The sequence below is a fragment of the Anticarsia gemmatalis genome, chromosome 24, assembly GCF_050436995.1.
Source record: "Anticarsia gemmatalis isolate Benzon Research Colony breed Stoneville strain chromosome 24, ilAntGemm2 primary, whole genome shotgun sequence".
Taxonomy (NCBI): domain Eukaryota; kingdom Metazoa; phylum Arthropoda; class Insecta; order Lepidoptera; family Erebidae; genus Anticarsia; species Anticarsia gemmatalis.
The window spans coordinates 410,105-427,376 of record NC_134768.1 but is presented as its reverse complement, the minus strand read 5'-3'; the positions used below and the strand labels follow the sequence as shown (position 1 = coordinate 427,376).

Sequence of the window (17,272 nt, the reverse complement as noted above, 5' to 3'; positions counted from 1 at the left end):
TTTAAATATAAAACTCCTATATGAAAGACAAAACGTTAAAGTATATCTGCTTTTAGTTTATTTCTCCCGAAAGTATATGCTTAAACTAACAACAAACACCTAAAGTGTCATCAAAGTCCTGTAAAAGCCAAAAGAAAAATCCTTTCAATGCAATCCTCTCTCCCCGTAATAGTTGAATACAATCCCATCTTGAACCGTAATCCTATTCCCCACCCCATTCAATCATTAAATAAAAGAAAACTAATTCAAAAACAATTCCCGACTTCAATAGAAGGCAAATTAGAAAACACATTTGCACTAACCGCTTCAAACCGCTCTGTACCGGTTTCATCCAGTTTTACCCGGTCGAGTAGCCAATCCAATATGGCCGCCATTCAAAAATCTATTTCACGTCAATCTGAGCATTTGTCATGTCGGCGACACGCTCCGCGGCGCGAGTGAACCCCTACTATTGTATGCGTTTAAAAATATTGGAAGCTTTATCCGGAAGATATCCGGATTTGTAAGATGGTGACTATACTTATATACTTGTATTGTTAACACGTAATAATATCTACAAATATGAAGTAAAACTACAAATTAAATACAATTTTGAGTAAAATATATGCAAAAATTGCTTATTCAGTTCACCTGGTGTAGCAGTAAAGCTCAACTTTAACATTTTAAGTATCATCTCCGAAAAGGAGAGGCTATGTTAATTTTAAATGGTACAAATGTGTCGGCAGCCGTCAAGACCAAATGCCTACATCGTAGCACCTACATACCTGTATATACTTACTATTATTTTACTATTTAAGGCATAAATAATAATATGTTAAACTCATATCATTAACCAAAATATAACTATCATTGTTAAAATCGTGAGTAAATAAATTGACAAATGATATTTGTTTAAAGTTAAATTGACTCAATGTTTGCTCATCCGATGGTAAAATTAAAATTTACTTATTGTGTAAATATTAGTCTGTCAAGTGAGCCGATCATTTCAATAATGAAAACAAATAACGGACATACAATTTAATTATTAAAATATATTTCAATCTAGTCCAATAAATAGTATATACGATTGCGAATGACAAGATTTAGGTTCGATTCTCAAGTCTGAAACAAGGCAAATTGTGTTTCTAAAGTCGTATAAATCTTTGATGAAACTTAAATGTACTGAAATCTTTTTGTGCTGTGAAAAAATCTATCGCAATATTACGTTAACTTCCTTAAAAAACCTTGTGTAAGCTCTGATTATATAAATGAAAAATACAAAACACTGTAAATCTAATCAGATCTCAGTTAAGTAAAAATAAAAACTAGATTTATTTCAAAACTCAGCTTCTATTTCAGAATACTCAACATTTATTTATCTTACTCAACAAACTGTCTACAACTTAAGTCCAAGGATGAAACTCCACATTTAACTTCACAAGTTTGTATCAAAAACAAAACAAGATAAAAAACATTGAAACCTAGTCTCTGGAGTTAAATTATGAAATTGTCTTTGAAATTGTCGCAACTTTAAATGAATGAAAAGAACAACTAGGTTTGTTCTTCAGGGAGTTTAAATAAATGAAGAAATTATTCAGAAATACCTACAAACATTCCTTTTACATAATCATTCCGAAAATATAAACGACTGAATCCATAAGGCCTTACTCCTATAAATTTAAAATTGTTCAATGTATTGTTGTATCTTTCTAATTTGAATACTGCCACGGTAGTATTCAAATTAGAAAGATAAAATAAATTAATATATATTTATATAAATTAATAATATTAAATGTTTAATATCTGTGCTACAAAGTCCTATGTATGCAAAGATTTGCTTTGTAAATGTAGCATATAATCATAACAAAAATTTCAAACATAATAAAATACGTTCAGCACATTATCAATAAGGCACGAGGCATTCTTCCTCAAAATTCCCTCTCAACAACACTGCACCATTCTCGAGAGCATCGCAATGCACACAGGTCTATTGATAAAAGGCACGCGCTAAACATTCCCGCCAAAAGAGTTCCACTAATTTCCATATCGTGGGGCGAACAATGTCGGCATCCACATTCAATACTCTCTATAAACGAATTCCGACGCGCCGGCGTCTCAACAATTCAATTTTCTTCTCTCGCCTTCCCAATAAATGAACCCCATTAAGAAAAAGGCAGTCGAACACACCCCTGCCTGGTACCCAACTAATTGATAGCGTCGTGTCTCTGACAGAATAATGACTACGACTCTTCAAATTCAATATTTTTGAAGAACTTTTACCGCATTTTTTTTTATTCTTGAACGCGGTTTCTTTAACGTTTTTTTTAATTAAATATAGCCCCAAGTTTACGTTAACTCTGTTGAATATTAAACAGTTAGTTTTAGATTTAAATAATAATGATTTTGTTGTTTGTGTTTCGTGTAGGTTATGAATAAATTTTTGTGTTCATTGGTTTTCGATGAATGAGTTATTTTTTTTCGAATAAGTGTGTTATCGGTTTGCTGAGTTGGAATCGGACGTTATTTTGGGAATAAACGGTTGAATGACAAAAATAATATTTATAACACAAAACATAATATGCTATTTATACACAACGAATGCCTGGCTAGTGATTTGTACATATTTTCACGTTTTATTGCACAAATTGAAGCCTGAAATCGACCCATATATCGAGTGGAAAACATTTTATAGCATAAAACTGTTATTTCGATTCAACCAAACTTTAAAATGCCCATATTATTTCCTTCCTTTCTCTACTAAATAAGATCATCGAAAACATAATAAAACGACTTCTAACTACGTTTATAATTAACAATACACATGTCTACATAACTTGTAAGTAAAACACATGGCAAATGAAAATTTTACAGCTCGCTGTGTAGTTCACGATTCGAACCTAGTAAGGCTTCTCATAATTGAATTGATATTCTAGACGGTATAGAAACTTGTCACTAGTTGCTCCGTGTGATGTACAATTTGTGTGTGCCTAAATTATGTTATAGTTTACTATATTAGTTGAAATTGACTTTTGATTAATTGAAACATATGTTTTCGATACTTACAATTTTACAAATATTTTATTTTGTGTGTTTGTAAATTTCATAAGTGTTGAAGGTATTTTTTTATGGCCTAGGCATACGTAGTAGACTGTATTGGATAAGTATGCCTTATATTCTTGTACCACAGTTCGATTGACATTTTATAATGGATAGAATTATGATAAGATATAAACGAAATCTCAACGAATTTTCGTTGATTAAAATGTAAAAAACCAGTTTCATATACATGTTGGTCCATATGTGGCAAACATTGGCGCCAACATTGGCACAGTTGGTGTACAAATTAGTCCTGAATTTGATAGTAATCAGATTAGCCAGCGGTTGGCCTTATTTCGATGTGTTGGCTCCAGTTTCAACTAGGAGTGATCGAATTTGTGGGCTCAGTAATAAAATAGATTTAGGACATAGACTGAAAGTCAAAATGTCGGTAAATTAAGGACAAATATTCATCGCAAATAGAAGCTACTAGCACGCACTGGTTTTTGAGAAAAAAAGATTATACCTGAACCGGAATAAAAATAAATAACCATATTTATGTATAGGTAGTCAAAAATAATTTATTTATTCTGTATTTCCAACTTCCTTAATAAAAAAAATAATTATGCAGACCTATGACTTTCATATTGCCCGGCTCACATTTGTCGTGTGATCTATGCTTAGCAGTTTATAAATGTGATAAAATTTATTTATGACTTTCGTACATTTTAAGATACTTTAACAGGTCCCCATTTCTGGACCTTCTACCTTCCCTACAAACCTCCCCCCTGGTCAATAACAATAAAATCATAACACCCTCCAGTTCGCAAGTAAACATTGTGATCGTAAACATCAAACGATCCATTACTAAACATTACGAGCGACAAACACACTCGTTAATTTAATTGAAACATCAGATTACTGATCATATTTAGAGTATACGTGTTTATTATTATTATTTTACATAAATAAATAAATGTTATGTGCAATAATCGTCATTTATCCCTACTCATGTTCTATATACAAAAGTAAATATGTCTGTCTGTATGGCTAAACCATTGAATCGATTTGGATGAATAGTTTAAGACGCAAGACGAAAGGACATAGGATAATTATTATCCTGAAACCCACGGGAATGGGAATCACGCGGGTAATAAGCAGTAACTTCGTGGACTAGAATCATCATTTACTGCAAACATATTAATTGTTATAGTAGCTATCGCCTAAAAGATAGGAAAGAAAATGGTTGGCTAGAAATAAGAAACTAACCAGACTTTGTACTTGTAGGTGCAAGGGAGTGACTATAGCTTAACCGGTATACACAGAACAAGATTATTAAAAAGAAAACACGATTTTAAATTACTTTTAGGAATATATTAACGGTTCGGACTGATTTAAAGATGACCGGAATTATTAGAATTACTATTTATTTTATTAAAATATAGCTGCCTACCTCCACAGAAAAACAAGCGTGAAGTTTAAACTACACAATTTCTAGAAATTGTCGTTAACATTTTTTTCTGGAAGGAGACTCATATTATATTGAAAAAGACAAGGAATTTTCTTGTACGCAGAAATGAGCACAGAAACAAATGAGTTTTTCCTGAGCACCTGAGCCTAATCTAAAAAGTGTCTTAAATTACTAAATATATTTTTTGGTACACATAGTAGCTAGTAAAATTTGTAACAAGAAATGAAACTGAATAATAAGATTACTTTAGTAATTAGGATACTGTTTATAATGTTGTAAATAATGTATTGTACCTATTGATAATTAATTAGGATACTAGTTTTTGTTTCCGGCGTCACTTAAATATTTTTTACAAACTTTTAGCCTTTTCAATGAAAATTGTTAAAATATGTCCTAACTTTTAATATTCTTTTCTTTTTGTCATGTCTTAGCATAATTCATTAAAAACTACTACTACTATCTCTCATACAGAGTGTTCAAACTATGAGTCCACCAAAATCCAAAAAGTTACTAAAATCTTTACAAAATATATTTCAGTAAAAAGTATTTGGTATTTAAAAAATTTGGTAAGTAAAAAGGGGCAGTAAAAATCGTTTATTTTTGTACAAGCACGGAATATACGGTGCCCTTGGGCAATGGCGGGCTGTGAAATATGACTGCGTTTCTTGTAACGAATTAATAAGCCTTCGAACCGATGGAAAATATACTCTTTATGAGTTTTCATGGAAAATTTATAGTATTTGTATTTGATTTGAGAAATTATTTTGATTGGAAATTGTTAAAGTTTGTATTCAAGTTGAGATTTTTATTATTTTACAACAAAAAATTTATATTCTAAGATGTTTTGTAATAGCTGATTTTAAGTACTAAAAAAGTTTATAAGTAACAAACGCTAAATATACTACATAAACACTACCAAAAATAATTAACGATTTTAAACTCTCGCGACTTGTACACATAATTTTATAATACAACGGGTCTTAAACGCGATTAAAAATTAAAGGTTAGGTTAATCGAAAGCGTTACTCAACATTTCTCAAACTAGATAATTCTGCATCTTTTCCATTTATGATCCAAGCTATATTCATTTATTTAGACACAGCCTAAAATCAAAACCATAGTGAAAAGTACTCAAAATACTGTCTTAATAATGTACGCCCCTCAATTATAGTACCAACAATGTTATCACCGACCCATCAATGTAAAAACCTAATTATACGAGCCTTCAGCCCAAAACATGGTTGGCCTCATATTTTCAACAAAATATGACGTTTTTATGTTCAAACAAAAACACAAATGAACATTTACGATGTACGTTACATGTAAAAATGACCGCGGAATAAAAGCCTTAAGGTGTATACACGATAGACCATTCTTTGTAACATTGAGTTACTCTAACCCTCACCGAACATTACACAGCATACGTACATACTATCACGCTTGTTATACACGAAAGTGTAGTCATAAGGTGTCTGAACTAAAACTGCGTTACGCCATTAACAATGTTAGTCCCATGTGAGGGAGTGAGCCTATTGACACATTATACCGGGCACATGACCAAACTCCGGGCTACGATTGAGAAATATTAAATAGGTACTGCGATATTTTTTTACGAGCGCTAACATGATATAGAACTGTAGATTCTATATATGCGAAAATTATAGAGTATTTCATTCCTTTGAACTGCTTTAAAAATGTTATTTTAAAATCATATCAAATAAAACTTTAAGCATTTCTGTATTAGTTTTGTATAATGCACTCAAATAACCTGTTCTAAATATCAACCTATCAAACATTCGATGCGTAACAACAGGCCAATGTTACAACCAACAACGCAACGTATACACCTACCCTTACATCCCTTTGTTCTAAACATCTTGTAACGTATTACTTTGGAAGGTCTAATGTAATACCCTTCGCCTATGGGACGGAGCGAAATTGATACGATCGGCCGAGGTCATGTGAGACGGGACGGTGAGGACGGTATTGTTGCTAGGGGAGATATGAATATGTTTGTGAAATGGGTTCTGTGGAGTTTGAAATGCAGTTTGAGTGTTAGAGATGGTTAGAAAGATGGTATGTAGAGACCAAGAAAGAAAGAAAAAAAGTAATTTATTTGAATCTCCAAACAACAACCACAAGTTAAACAATAAAAATAACATTATATTAGGAGTCCAAAATGGCACTACGTCAGCCAAGGAACTGTTTTGGTAGTTACTGATACGTGTATAGTGGAGGATTTAAAAGAAACTGACTGAAAACAAAGGTTTTCTCTAAAATCATTCAATATTTTGAATTTTGTTGGATTTTAATTCAATATTATAACATTGAAAAACTATATCTTAAGAGTCCCTAGCTATATAATTAAATAGAGAGCTCGTGGCCCAACATTCATACAATAAAATTCATATTTTAAATAAATAAAAATATTTTAAAATGACTGACACAAAATATATACAGTTTACAGCTTCATGGCTCAATATTTTTAAAATTGAGTCAAGAAATAAATAATCCTTTTATCAAAAAGTTATTCAACCCTTTACCAGTAACAGTTCAATTTTCCTCGCGTCGTGTGACTGAGCCCTGACCGTTAGGGGTGATTTGTTAGGGGTTGGAAGTAATCATACAGGGACGCCTTATCGCTCACGTAAGCCTGAACCTTATTTTATTATAACCTTATATTATTTGTTACTTATAAAGGTTTTTGTAATGTTTATTTAAACTGATTTGTTATTGAGTTTTTGTATTTTTTTGAAGGGTAAAGGTAAAGTTAAATAAGATAAATATTAAATTAATATCAAGCATCAATTGATGACCTAATGTAGTAATGTATGCTCGTCTTAGTGTAGTGTAGCCGTAGTGTATCCTGTGACAAAATAATTTGTCACTGCCTAGCCTCATAAAAGAATAATCAGGATGATTATTTGTATGTATTTACGTCGCTCGTTTACAGCGTCATTAATGTGTAAAATTGGTTTTAACGGTTGCAGGTTGGTTTAAATTGGCTTTCTGAACTTAGTCATAATTTCAGTTCAAAACAGAACAAAGATTCATAGCTTTGTATTATTATGAACTGATATTCTTTTCCTGATTAAAAAAATCAAATCAAGTAAAACTCTGATTGGTCTACTTTATAACGTAAGTCATTTCCTTAAGTCTCAAAAAGAAATATAAAGAAAAAAACATCAACAAAATCCTTGACATTCTACAAAATCAAGTCCATAAAAGCCCCATAGAGGCATAGAGTCGTACTCTACATAAAGCGGCGACAGGCGGCGCCGCGTGCTATTATTAGCCGGATCGATATCAGCCGTTAGTTCCCATTACAGTTTGTTGAACTAAACGTACTCTATTAATGTAGAGACCTAACATTCATTATTTAAGTAGAGTATTATTGACTTGCTTTTAACATGTTATGTAAGTTAGTTTATTTACTTTGTTTCCATTTATTTTCTTTTAGATAGTGAACATTCGGGAACCATTTTTTTCAAAAGTTAAACTTAACTTACATCAAGCCCAAAATTATTGGTTGCCGATAGCAGAAAGTCTTGCCTCAGCCGGGAATCGAAGGCCTTTGGTTATTTTGGGTGGCTATTTTCGCAATACACTGTATTTTCACAATACAGTGACTTTCAGGATTTACCGTGAAATATTCCAGTCCAGAGCAAAATTTATTGCCTGAAGTTATTATAGTGATTTTTGGAATCGAACCCGCTTAATCGTAACTTGAATACGACAATGCTTTTTTCCATTATTGACGTCCAAATAGAGTATTTAATCCATAATTCAAAGTAAATATCCAATACACGTGTAATTACATAATGAATAAATAACAACACCCTATACATTCATAAATCAATCGAAATTGAAATGTATTGAAATAGATTATACGCTACGTAGCAATTATACTACGACGTAGCAAACAGCTACGACGTAGCAATCGAAACAGTTACGTAAGCTTTTTATTGCGTGTTTTATTTTATCCAATAGAATGTTTCATGTCTGGTTTGATGTTATTACAATAGTCGTATTTTCTTTAATCATTTAGCTATTTTGGTATTTTTATGTGATATCAAAACCATCTATCGCAATATTCGAAGTAATTTTGTCTATCTTTTACATCATTATGACTAAACTACTGCCTTTATTGTTGCGCAATCATAGACATTTTAGCGGGTATCGGGTTATATCCCAGGAAACTGGGTTGTGGAGGTCCGATAGGCAGTCGTTCTATGTAAAATACTGGTATTCAGCTGCATCTGGTGAGAAAGGAAGCCAACTTCAATATAGTTGGAAGAAAGGCTAGGTTAATAAATAGAAGACATTTTAACGTAAATCATTTAGAAACCAGTTTCTTGTCAACTTTTCTCAACTAGACTACTTATCAAAAGTGACTTATAAGGAAAATATTATTATATTACCAAAAATCGGTACAGGAATAAAACCGAAGACCTCATCATGAATGCATATGAGAGTGCTTAAAATTAATTATCATTTGAACAAAGAGTTTCTTGGCGAACTCTACATACAATGTCAACTTTATCTCAAATAAAGCTTAAGAATTCCCAACATGTCCCAACTTGTTCTTCAAAAAGACTTAAGAACTTTTGACTTGAAATCAAAGTAAATAATTCTCGAACTCTTGAAGTTAGCCACAATTAACTTAACAACCTCTTTGTGCTACTTAAACGTTGCGCTTTGGCTGTTCTTTGAACACGTTTATTGGTGTTCAGACAATGAGACAAAATGGCTTTATCTATTGTCTTTATTTTAATGAAAATGTAGGGTAGGAGGTGAAATTAAGGTTAAGTGTTATAATCGAGGAAATTATCGCGGTTATAAAGATCAGAGTGATCAATAGCGCGATTATCTTCGAGCTGTACTGTCGAGTATCGAAAGTTTGACATTTAAAATGTACTGCCAAAATAGTTCCTACCACACCCGATAGAGGCGCTGATCAGATTTTTTTACAACATTTTTCGATAGCTAGCCGGTTGTCGGTAGTCGAAAGCGTTTTGGTTGCGATTGACGGGGTCATTTTGATTGGCGCAATTGAGCAGCGATCGGCATGGCTCAGTTGTGATTGAAGTGATCGAGTTTTAATCAGTGTGGCTGAGTTAAAATCGGCATTTATTTCGGCGGATTCGGGCGTTATTATACCAATAGTCAGTTTTGTTTTTTGATAAACGATCAATGGGTTATGCAACCCAAAGCGTGGTGATTTTAGAGAGTGGCCACGTAATAGTGTTTGAGCTGGGCAATTCCATAGTTTGTAAAGTACATTACAAGACGGCTTTTTTAACTATGTACTACTGCTAGTCTTCGGGCGTGTTGAATGCGGTTGACCTTAAGTTGACCACGACCTATTCAAAAAGAAAAGATTGTAACGTTTTGTAGACAATGAAAAACGCCTGTTTTAAATATCTCCCTTGTATAATATCTACATTTATCAAACAAAGAATAAAATCTCAGTATTTTTTTGTTTGCAAAGAATTCACAAAAAGCGTACATAACTAGCGTATAACTTGGCAATTAAAGGCCAAAAGGGAATTCAGGAACTTGGAACTTTTTCCCAAAGCCTTCGGAAACTTTCAGCGGTTAATTAAAAAAAGCCTTCGAAAGTTCTAGAACAATGCGCTCGAGTATGGAATCTTCTGCGAATTGTTTTAAGGAAATTCATCTTATCTTTTTAACGGGAATTTATTTTTCTTGGTTTTTCGGATAGTGGTTTTGATAGGTTCTGTTCATTTTATGATTAATTTTGCGAAAACTTACTAAACCTTACTTCAGTAACCAATGTTCCATGGTCAGAACTGACGACTAAAATACCCCATTTGCTATCCCTACAATATTTTTGCTTCATTTAAATTCTTACGTTTTGTCATACTAAAAGTATAGATCATCAACAAATAAAACGTATTAATTTGGCTAGAATCTAACGTGACCGTATAAGTTACGCGAACTAAATAACTTGTTCATTTTTAAGTCTTAAGTCGAAACGTTAAGATTTTGCGTGTATATTTATAAACAATTGACAACACAGCCAATAAAACGAGTGAAACTGCAAGCCAACGCTATAGTCCAACAACTTAATAGAAAGCCTTGTGTACAAGGTTCGCAGCTGAAGAATATTTACACGATTCAGACTTTAAAACAACAGTGACCCGTAAGCTTACGCAGCGGACGGCGGCCCGTTTGACACAACTATTTTATTTTGGAAAGACACAAAACTATGAACTATAATGTATATAAATCGTGCATACTGCTCTTCACTAAGTCGTGGGACTATAGTTTCAATATAGAACACTCACAAGCACTTTCAATCTACCCTCCCTTTCATATCGCGATCCAGATAGGCTTATTAATTCTGTTGCGATACAATCGGTGTTGCCCACATAAATAATAGCAATAGCGTATTATTTTCATTGGCAACACTGTAACCTAGTTCAGAGAGGCTTATGTTTTGTTAATATCGATCGATAGTGGAGGTTGTTGGCTTGCGATTAAAAGGTCGTGGGTTCAATTCTTGCGAAGTCCGACGTTTAAATTTTAGTGAAACATTCATGTTGAATAATTTCTGAATGTGTAATAATGTTGTATAAAATAGTTCTGAATTTAGTTTTTTAGTTTTCATTGAATAATGGCAATGAAAATAAAATGTTGAATGTAACTCGTCGTTGTGTTTTATAGCCATAGCCATAGTCTTTGTTTTTTTTAAGACCACTTTACGGATTTTTTTTATGAAGCAGATATTCTAAAACTTGTTAGTTATGTCGAGATTAAAAGAGGACTTTCAATTGTATAAACTATTCACTAGCTATACAAATAAAAGACCCAAACAATTACCTATTTCTTACAAATGATTATTCTGTTCTATTCTAAAACTTTGTCCTAAACTTCAACTCAGAAAAGTCAGTACTCTCAACATCTACGCTATTCGACTAACTTTTTATAAACATCTTAAACATTGTCTTCTAACATTACCCAAAGTACAACACATTAGACAAAATTATACACTAATATGAATATGAGAGTAAACTGTAGCACCTCGTAGCAACCGTAGCAAGTCGTAGCAAAGTTTCGTAGACATCTGTGCACTCAGTGGTAATTTATTATTACTAACAAATGCAGTTACATTGTACGTTTCTATTATCTTAAATTATTATTTGTTCTTATTGATAAGTTGAACGAATTCTTAGAAGTAGAAAGTTTGGACAGTTATTTCGAGTTCATTTAAAAGTAATTTCAGAGTAGTTTGATTTTTGTTCGATAGGTACTAGTTTTTGACCGTGACTTTATCCACCTGCATCCCCTAATATAAGTAGCATCAAATTTATTCGATTTTGCGTCAAAACTGATAATAATACATCTACCCTCACGAACGTTCACATTAATGATAGTATAAGAATTTAAATAAAAAAAATTCAGACAATCTTTTTTTATCTACATTATTCTACATGTTTATAAAGTACTTAGCGATATATTTAATATTCCCCCAAGTACTTTTTCATTAGATAATATCAAAACGTTATATAAACTAAAAGCCTTACATGTATTTTTACGATCCATACGATAAGAATATATAAAAGTCTACAATACTGTCTGGCAGACGACTAAATATAGTCCCACTATACTTAGTCGTCTGACTAGACAGTATGGTATCCATAATCGTAAGGCAAGCATGAAACACTGAAGTTTCACTGAAGTCAAGTTATCAAGTCAATATGTGTTTATGTATTGCAAGATTAACTTATGACAAAAATGTATACATTATACGAAATATGATTTAACTAGAATTTCATTTATAGACAGACCGACAAAACGATATGATTTTCCGTAAGGAGTAATTTGATTGACTTATTTCGTAGGTTTCTTGTTATAGAAGGCAGCTACTTTTCGAAATATTGGGTAAATTTAAGTCAGACCGAATAGTTTTAAAATAATTCGTCACCAATTAAGAATTTCCTCTTTTTAAGCCCGTTTAAAATGTTAACTAACTCGGTTAGGAGTCCTTATATTGGTTACAATAACATAATAATATTGAAGTTATTCCACAAAATAAAACTTTACAACTACAGCTCGCACAAAACTCAACTCATTTCCAACTAAATTAAAACCATTTCTAATGGTCCACAGTCATTTACACGTCTCAACGAAATTGAACCACGAAAATAGTTTTAAAAGTCAACATAATCCAGAAGATAGACTACAATTCATTAATCTGGAGACAGGACTCTGTGGTAGGGGGCGTTAGGGGGTGTTGGGGGTGCTAGGGGGTAGATTACATATAGAGGGCGCTGGGGTGCCGTTGTGTTGTAAGATTTTTTTAATTTCCAGCCGACAGTGATGTGTGAATGGATGGATGTGGTTTTTTTTGTTTTTTTAGAGAGTAGCTGATTGGTTTTGTTAAAGTTTGCTTTTGTGCTAGGCATTTTAAAAAGGCCACTTTTATAGACAACATTTCAAATTTTTATATGTGTTTTTTTACATTTCAATTTAGTATTGGTAATAAAAAACAGCTTTTTATATATGAGAAAAAGACGTGATTTCCTATATATGTGTACAATCAACTAATAATAAATAATAATATGAATACCACTTTGGACACTGTTCTACGTATCAGTGGCTACACAATTATTAAATTCTTAAATTATTTTCTTATATATTATTTGTCTAAAATTGTATTTATTAAAATCGAACTAAAATACAGAGAATAATAATGCCAATACCATCTTTTCATTTCTAAATATAAAGTTTTCATAAAGAAATCGAAAAATACATTGATTTATTCCACTATTTTCAATACACCGCGCCTCACTTGCCACATCCATTTTTACGTGTCCCAACCGCACAGCTTTTTACTTAATTAAAAGTTTCCACGATGCGCTTGTATTCATTATATGTTATATATTTACTTTATATTATATACTTGTATATAACTGACTTGTAGTTTTGGCTGCTGAGGCCTTTTGAGGGTAGTCTGCCTTTTCGTTTTGGCTTAAAATGTGAACTTGTTATTGGTGTAATATAAATAAAAATGAAAGTGTTCGTATTTTTTTTATAGGTAATAGTATTTTTTTGGTTTTGAATAAAATAATTTGGTATAGTTTAGTAACTACTGTGTTTAATTTAGCCAAGTTTCCTTTACAATCTTTTGTCAATTTTCTTAGACTAGTTAAAAAGCAAGATCATTTTTCAGTCTGTATTTGTTCCTAGTATGACTTTACCTAAGTAATACTAATATGGAAATGATTTAAAATTCACGTTACTTCTTTATTCTGCTATTGTTTTCCTAAATACTAAATAAGTGGAATAACATACATAAAATCACGCCATCTTCCCATAGAGGTAGGCAGAGACAAGGCAACCCAACATGGGACAATCTTTTCGTGGAATTATTCGCCTTTAAGTATACGTATATGCCATATGTCTCGTATATAAAATACGAGACATATGGCATCAGATGATAGATCGTTACCAAACAGTCTATTATGCGGGCTTGTCGTATTTCTTATATAATGTGTAATTAAGATATTAATTACAGATAACACGTGTACTGATTATATTATTATTATATTAGCTGATAACTGAGTTATTGTGATGTTATCTATCAATGTAGTAATTAGGCTCTTGAGTTAGTGTGTCTGTTGAACGTAAGTCTAAGGTTCGATAACAATGAAGTTTTATGATAAGAAAAATAATAGAATTAAATATAGCATAATAAAAGTTTAAAAAATATTTGTAACTGGTGGTCAATTTGTAAGAGATAACTTAAACTTTTAACGTAAGTAAACAATCCATTGATTCCAGTATGATTTTTCATAATAATCAGTTAACTGCACTAATTTTCCCTAGCAGTCCCGTGATAGGATAGCTGACATTATTTTGTCCTAGTTGTCCTGTGGCTGGACAGTAAAATAATTTGTAGTGTATATAATTAATTATATCTTGTACAGTAAAATACTTTGTAATTGACAACCTTTGAATTTTCTTGGCACATATCATAATATCCAATCTCTACTAAATAACCAATTTCACACAATTAACACGCCCATTTTAACAATTTTCAAAGCCTACACTGTAGCCTAGTTTTGAACCGTTGAACCTAGGAGTAACAACGTGTTGGAACACGCGATGTCAGTATGTTAATGAATGCGGAACTATGTTCGCTCAGTATTAGTAGTTGTACGAGAAAAATGGTATATTTACTTTGATTTGTTGAGTATTGAGATGGGTTGATGTTTGAGTGAAGTGAAATAGTGTTTTGTAACAGTTATCCGAGATAGTAAATAGAAGTCGAAGTTTTTACAGCAAGTTCTTTTAAATTATGAAGAAAAAGATAGTTTTAGACAATGTAGAGACTTTTTGAAGTGCGAATTCTGCGTTACTTTTACCGTTGCGGATAAATTGGCTCTAAATGTATGTACACTATACATATTTGAGGTACATTAGATAGTTAAGTTATCCGTCATATAAATAGTTGTTCCAACAGGGAACTAAATTCGTTTAGTCCCGTACAATCTAAAGTCGAGGCTATCGTGTGCCTTATACGAGGCCGTCACAAAAAAATATATTGGTATTCCAAATGCATTTATCCGAAATTGGTTTATTCAAATACCCAGTATTTAAAATCACAAAATCCCGCTTAAATTAAACAACTTTTTTACCCTCTAATCGAACTCGACCTTTTAGAAAAAACCTCAGTAAAAACTACCGCAGCGGCTTTCATTGTGACCCGCGTTTTTAAAATGAATCCGACGATTCGTGACCCAAATATCGATATTTGGTGTACAACGACCGTTTATAAAAACGCCCGAACACAGTACACAGTACATAGCCCGCAAGGTAATATAAAATGGGATTTTATTTCATTCCGCAGCGTGTATATTTTGTCAATTGATTTTGGACTTTGTTGCTTGGAAATAGGGTTTGTTTTTGTGTGTTTTGTTAGAAGGTTTTTATTTAAAGGCTTTATGTTTCGCAAACACGCGAAGATGAAAGTCAAATTGGTATATGTCAATATATTTTGTTATTGAAAGATGGGGTTTTTAGACATAAGCCCGCTTTCATTGCGCCGTGACGAGGGCTCGTGTCATTGGTAATTAATTTCGAAGCGTTTGTAAAGGCTTTTGTTGTTCTAAAAGTATTGGGAAATTGTTATTTTGTTGGCTTTTAAAATGTGGGCAACATCAGGGTAGTATATTTTAAACAGGATTGGCAAAGATAAGTACAATACTCTTATGTTTTGACAGTCGCGTTAATTGGTGTATTAAAATTTAAAGCTATAGCAGGTTACAGAGTACTAATTTCGTTAAATAATTACTGTTTTGGTTAAGTATAGGCACATATCGAAAATGAATCGATAATATGTTGGACTTTGAAGTTCGAAGTTTTATTTTCATATCACAAAGTATAATAGGCAATATAAGTCTCAATAGCTATTTCGCTCTTTACAAAAAACCAAACTACAAATATGTACTCTACCCACGCTCTACATCTGCACTGAAACGTGCAATAACAGTAAATATAGAGATTAATCTGTAGGTTAGCATGTAGAGCACACTGGCACAGTAGTAGAGTGGTAGAGTGGTAGAGCTCTCGCGTAATTACACAGCAAATTAACGTTTTACATAACAACCGAGGATCGTGCTCTACATATTAGATTCAGTAGAGTTAGCTTGTAGTTATATACTTTTAGAGTACGTGTTTTAATTTTATAATGTGTTGTATTTCTGTTTTATTGTACGTTTAAAGTTTTTTGTTTTCGTTATTTGTAAATTGAGAATCTACGTAAATAAATATGTGTGTTTTTTGTTAATGTAATTTTTTAGATAGTTTTGAAATAGCAATCGTCTGTTTTAATGGAACGAATGAATAATATTTTTTTATATATTACAAAAAAATTGTTCACCCTGGATATTGTCTAACTGTTATAAAATTAAATAATCTCACCTAACTTAAGGAGAAATTTGGAAAAATCGTTAATAATATTATGAAGTAAAAAATAGATTGACGGAAATAATGAAATTCAATCTAAGCTCACTTATCATCAACATGAATAAATATGATGTATTGAGTGTAATCGGTAATCAGACCCGTTCTTCAGTGGAATTATGTATACAAGTTGCAATAGTTTAAAGAACTCTTTACCCCACAAAATATATCCAGTAAAAAATAGCAAAAATTTAAACCTTCCAACATCGGAACATTTTTAGCACGTCAACATTCTTGAAAGTAAAAGTAGTCTGAACATAAAGCCTGCTTGTTTGAAACTGTAAATAGTTTCAGTTCAATGCCAGCCTCCGTATAAAATGAACCAACGAGTTATAACACTTCAACTTAGTTTCACGTGAACAAAGTTTTGTAGCTGTTTTTCTTTCAAGTGAAAGTATACCAATAAAATTTTTGTTTTTTTCTGGTTAAGTTGTGGTGAATTTTTGTTATATAGTTAAATGAATGATATTATTATACGTGAATCAGTCATGGTCTATTATGATTTAGAATTGTTAATTATATCGTAAAGGTCTTTGGCTTTTTGTATAATAAATATATGAAAAAGTATTTTTGTCAAAAAGCTAGTTAGGTTTTCCTTTTAAACAAAGTTTTTCTGATACAAGTTGTGTTTAACTCGACTTTATATTATTTATTGATTAAATATAAATTATACAGAGTTGCATAACGGTTTACTTCAGGCATTATCTCACAGTTTGCCTTCTGGAATTAAATGAAGTAGATCTATAAATGGGGATAAAGAGTAAGTTCGGAAACTGTTTATTTAAAAACGCA

At 32.0% G+C, this 17,272-nt stretch overlaps 1 protein-coding gene across 3 annotated transcripts in view; it reads right to left on the bottom strand.

Annotated features, from left to right (window-relative positions):
* cpx (synaptic transmission protein complexin) overlaps window positions 1–17,272 on the bottom strand; it is a 338,383-nt gene that overhangs the window by 25,825 nt on the left and 295,286 nt on the right. The window lies entirely within an intron of this gene.